Below are 6,044 nucleotides of genomic sequence, written 5' to 3'. Positions count from 1 at the left end.
CCTGCCAGCCCTGCCTGGTTGCAGCCCCTGCCATCAGTCTCGATGTCTGCAAGCTGTCACACTCCCCGGGTAGCAGGGACCCTCCGGCAGGCCGCTGCCTCTCCCAGCCTCCCAGCAGTGACGCTGGGAAGACGAGCGTGTTCAGCCCGGAGTGTCTCCATCTGTCAGGACGCGTGACTTCTGTCCCGCAGCGTTCGTTTTCCTGACCTGCCTTGCATTTGCAGCCCCAAAGTTACTCCTAAGAGCTAACTTAATTTTTTTTCTTCAGCAGTTTTAGCTCATCAATACTCGTTCTGTCTTTGTTGACTGATGAGAATAATTAGTCTCTGGTCCTTTTATAGCACATCTGCTCTTTTTAAGATGGTATCGCTTATAGCACTCTTTTAATCTATAGAGAGGGAAACAGTTGCATTTAATTAATTGGTCCCTAAATAAACTAATTACTGACAGTAATTTCAGCACACTTTGCACGCAGTTCAAACGCCTGTGCAGAGATCTGACAGGCAAGCCACTCAGTCTAATGACAAGAAATGAAAGCAAGGGAAGAAAATACAATTTATCTTTAGAGAGTCTACTTAAGATTATTATTGTTTAATTATTATAGAACATATTGGTTAGTACCGAACTGTCTATGTCATGGTTCCTGTTCAGTTTTGCTTCAAGGTTGCTTGGACTATCTGCAAAAGATATTGAAAAGCTATGGCAGGAAAAAAAACAATTTTAGCTTTTTATTACTTTTATGAGTCAAATGTCATTGTCTAGCAATTCATCACTGCATCTTTGTTCAGAAATATGAACGATGGAGGTTCTTTGCTTGGGCCATTTATTTTGCTTTCTATGCCTGGACTCCTGTACCGCAATAAACAGCCTCCTTGCTTCCCAGTGAGTGTGTCAAAACAATTCTCCACTGATCTGAGCCCAGGATAGAAGCAAGGAAAAACAATGTTATAGCAAGGACTTAGCAACTTGGGCTGCCTTGAGCAAGTTTAGATCTTATTTTCTGGACTAACATGAGGTTCACCAACTCTAAGAGTAATTCTGTGAGGATCGGTTAGCTATGAAGTAGACAAAAGTTTTTATAATATATTTCTATATTGCAGCAGGGCGCAAGACCTTTGTTGTGAGCGTGGTCTCGTCGTGCTAGGGGCTGTACAAACACAGCGCAAAGAGCCATGATCCCCTAGACTTCACAACATAAATTTTGACAGAAGGAAAGCGCTAATTAGCATCTGCAGTTTGGGAGCCATTCCATAGCCTGGGAAGCTGGCAGTTGGCCAGCCACAACTTTTATCAACCCCTCTTGCCGTTTGGGAAGTGTCCTGTGCTTGCCAAGTCTGTGGGATAAACAGACCAGCAGCAGCCAGGAGCCAAATCATTTGTAGGTTTTAAGTACAGTGTTTAGGTTATAATCACCTGCTTTCCCCCACCACAGCCAGTGGGTTATTCTCAGTGTAAATCCTTCGACAAGTTCACGTGTTCACACTCCTGAACCCAAAAATTCTTGGTTTCCAAACACCTGACTCAGGAATATCGTGTGATCTTCCCATCATTCAGCATCCAAGGCCACTCTCTAGGCTTTTTTCCCCACCTCTAGCTTGCTCCATCCCCAGGGAGCAACTCGCAACGCTGCCATCAGGGAAGGGCACGTTCACATCTGGTTGTCATGACCCTGGAGACATCTTCCATCTGACACTCCCCTTCACCTAGGGGCTACGAGACCACAAAGCACAACCAAAGCTGGGTATTGCTGGGAGCAATGGGCTGGTGAAACACGGCCTGGCTTTCTGTATGTATTCTCAGTGCTCTGCCAGCCTGGGGATACTGGTGCTCTTTCTAGATTTAAGCCTCTTTCAGCAACTGCAGTTTGGGGGACGCAACACACATCAAGCCCATGGCCTCTCAGAGATGCAAAAAAATAAAATAAATACACCTGAAATAGGGTAACAGAGGGCACTTAGTATCAGTAAAGGATAACGCTGCTCTGCCAGTGGTTTGCTCCAACGGGAAACACAACATGAGGGCTCTAATAAAGCACCCCCACAGGTTTTGCTGGCACACACCACGCATCCTCTGCCTATCGCAGACCCTGGGAGAGGGTTTGGAGACAGCAGCCAGGTACAGTGACAACACAACCTTGTCATCGCCTGCCAAAAACTGTCTTTTTTCATTCCTAAGGGACTTTTTTCTTTTGCTAGTCTAGCATTTGTTTTTGCTCTAAGCTCCCCAGCAGTAAATAGGACCAAGTGTGCAGCTTTGCAGGAGGAGATTTACCTCCTTCCAGTGACAGCTGCTCGCTGGTCCTGATGGAAGTGCCGGGCACTTTGCTCTGCCTCTTCCCCTTGATCATGGAGGTGCCGTCTCCAAGCTGATCCCAAATATTCACGAAGGAAGCCTGAAAGGTTTCCACCGCATCATCCTCCTCTCACTGGGATGTGAGCACATGCTTCGCTGTGTTTAAATGCAAACTTTTTGTTTAGGTGAGAACAGCAGTGTGATCCCCAGGTTGGGGGTCTGCCACAGCCACCTTTCTTCCCCCTGCTGTAATCACACACAGTGTAGGAACCACTTCGCTTATAGACACAGCTCTGAGAACTGCCCGTAACAGGGACCTTGCGTGGTGTCCCTCCCGCTGCCGTGGTTCACCGCACCCACTCAGGCAGGTGTGGAGCCAAAGATGTCCTGGGGCCACTCCTGCCACGTGTTACTCTGAAAGGTTCCTGTCCTCGGAGGTGACAACCTCAGAGTGCCAAGTGATGCATCTGCTTAAAAGAGTTAACCAAGCAACAACAGAGAGAAACTGCTTCTTAAATAAGTGGTTTAACCTGCACTGATGAATTACCCAGTGCCACGAGTCAGCGTGCTACACGCTTGCAGTGTGAAACATCCCCAGCCCGTGGCCAGCACCAAATGCCAAGGCTTGTGGGGCAACATCAGCCTCAGCCAGAGCACCGTGGCTCTGAGGGGAAGTGTGCTTGAAGGCTGCTCTGTGGTAGCTTTGTCTGGCACATCATGTCACATCGCACCCCTCAGCTCGTGCCTCTGCACCTGACGTGATGTGTCAGACCGGCTGGAACGTGATCCAGTGCAGCCGCTGCTTTGGATGGAAATGCCAACAAAAGGAAGGACTTAGAGAGGCAGGGGATGATTTGAAGGATGCTCCCACGGATTCCCTCGTGCCCCTTTACACAGGGCAGTCCTCACCCCAGATGCATGAATATCCGGGGGCTCTGGCCTGAAGGGGCACGGGAGGAGCAGGGGGGATAATCCTTCCACGGGCGTCTTGGGTTGTGGTGGGAATAATGCAGAGCCTTGTGTCACAGCCTTGGAAGGTCAGAAAACGTGTCTCAGGGAAACACCTTCCACTTCAAGCTTATTGACCTCTTTAAGCTTGTCAAGAGGTGTGTAGGGCAAGCACTCCCTGTACAGAAGCTGTGTTGCTTTTTCTGAAGGAAATAATATTTATCCATTATTTCTACCCTTTATTAGACCTTCTGCTGACTTGTCTGTTACAAACCTCAAGCATGCAGGGCCTGCAGCCTTTGTCATACAATGCACCAAACATTTTGCTAAGCTGATAAAGCTGCGTCTTCAAACTCCTCAGGCTCTTTTGGCCCCACGTCCTCTCCTGGATCGGCTCGTCTGGATTCTGATCCTGGCTTGCTGTGTAATCTTCAGGAAGCAGCTTAGTGCCAGAAAGCAATGGCTAGAGAAAAAGCAACAAGAAAGACTAGCATCAAAGAGCAGAACCCCACACAGAAGGGCTCAACACCAACCCACCCCCCCTGCAAACTCATATGGCAAGCAGCCCTTCCCCTGGCCCCATGCCCACAGCAGATTCCAGCTCCTTTTGCTGTTGTTTCCTACCAAACCGAAGAAGAACTCTTCCCCATCACTCCAGAGACGCGAGAGGTCACTTCATGAAAATTAAGATGAGTCCTGCAAAATCAGGGATGGCAAGTAATGCGAGAGGGCAGTGCAGGGTGTCCTACATCTGAAGAGCAAAAACTGGATTTGGTGTGTTTTTAAACGATAAAGCAGGTCTTTCCTCACTGAGTTTGGTATTGTCCACCACATGTCGGATAATGAAGCACGCAAAGATGTCTGCTTGGACGCACAGGGAGAGCAATAGGAGAGCAAACAAGTGGGTGGATGATCGTCCCATGGGCAGCTAAAAGGCCAGGAGAGAGCTGAAACAGCTACAGGCTGGGAACATCACCCTCAGGTGAGTGCAGAGAAGAAGAGGAAGCCACTGATGGAGATCGGGAGCTTGGGGGTAGCACCTACTGGGAGGAGGAGAGACATTGCCGTGATCAGACTGGAGCGAGCTTGTCAGAACAAGGCTAGAGCAGAGTTTATCCTGCTTGGATCATCTTTTGCAGGGACACGTGAATCTGTGTTACAATGCGTGGAGATGGTTATTGCAAAGCCACTTTATTTATGGTGGTTTTATTGGCAGGGGAGTGGGAGTGCAATACAATTTTAGCCACTCTGATGTCTCCATCTCCCTTACAGCCCACCTCCATTCCTAGAGCAGGTTGTTTTTTTTTTTTCTTTAAATTACATGATTCCTCAAACTGTACAAGGGACTTTCTGTACCTGAGATGGTACAAGATTAGCTGGCTGGTCTTGCTGAGCAGTCAGGTGTGGATTTCCGTGTGTATGGCAGAAATTGGGTAGGGCTAAGATGTGCAGGAAGCTCAGCTAGGATGAACTTGGAGCATGAAGAAGGGTGCACTTCCCACCATGATCTGCAGGGCGCCCAGCCAGCTCTCGGGCACGAGCAGGGTCTGTAAGCAGCCTAGCCAGCAGCACTCCTGCGACCTTTAGAAAGATCCTGTTGGAGGATCGGAGGGAGTCTCCAGAGCTACCCAGTCTGAGACCACCACTCGGTCATGCTCCACTTCTCAAAGCTAACACAAATCTCTCCCACCTCCCAGTGGCACTATCCACTGGATCACACAACCCTTTTACAAACGAACCCAGAGAACGCTTTTGTCTCTTCCTGTCCTTTTCAGATATTTTGGGTATTTGTGGCAATCTCTCCTGTTTATATAACAAAGCCACAGCCCAGTGTTTGTGGCACCATATCCATGGTAACCTTAATATAGCATGCACAGGCGACTAGATTTCATTAGGTGGCTCAGCTGCGACAGCACTGGGGAGGGAATTTCTCTGGGCTGCTGAGCTGCACAAGCATCCTGGTGGGAAGGGGCCTGGCTGCGCACCCAACCCCGAGCTCCTGGTGAGGCAGCACCTCCCAAAGGGTAAATGATGTCCTCCTCGCTAACTTTGGTCCTTCTGCTCTCCCATCACCAGCTCACCATGGCTCGGTGCTAGACACAACCCATCCACCTGCCTTTCGCTCTGCAGAATCTGTGGGTGCCTGACTGGACCAGGAGGAGAGACGGGAGATGGGGGAGCTGTTCAGCCTCCTCCGTGCATGGCAGTCCTTGCCTCTGCTGCTGGAGAAGGAGCAGTGGGACCGAGCTGTAAAGAGCAGCTGAGGTTCTATTCTGTCTTGGATTTGGGCAGACTCCTCTGGTGGCAGTGGGGAGGTCTGACTGCACAGCTGGGGCTGGGTCCCTTTGGATGCAGTCCTCGTGGGGGATGAGGCAAGGGGCATCACTTGGTGTAAGAGAGGAAATTTGGTCCTGAGGAAGGCAAAAAAGAGAAATGGGTTAGGAGAAAGCAAGAGTTGGAACAATCAGGGGCTCAGCAAGGGGGACATTAGAACATTTGTTGTAGGGAACAACAAATGCCGTAGGGAACAAACTCATGTGCAAGGAGGGAATGGCTCTTCCCACCCACCACTGCTGGGTCACGGTCTCCTCCGAGTGTCCTGTCTCAGTTGGCACCCAGCACACCTGCGGGTTAAATACCAACTGCTGCAGCCACATGTGGAGATTCCCATGCAAAACAATGCAGCTCAGAGACAACGACCCCAAATCATTCGCACTGTGACCCAGCAAAGCCACAGTGACATAATGACATTAAATACTCACCTCTGCCTCTGCTGGGTGGATGTAAACTCAGATTTTCAGCCC

Source organism: Athene noctua, chromosome 20 (assembly GCF_965140245.1).
Source record: "Athene noctua chromosome 20, bAthNoc1.hap1.1, whole genome shotgun sequence".
In the NCBI taxonomy this organism is placed as follows: Eukaryota; Metazoa; Chordata; class Aves; order Strigiformes; family Strigidae; genus Athene; species Athene noctua.
This window is presented reverse-complemented; position numbering follows the sequence as displayed.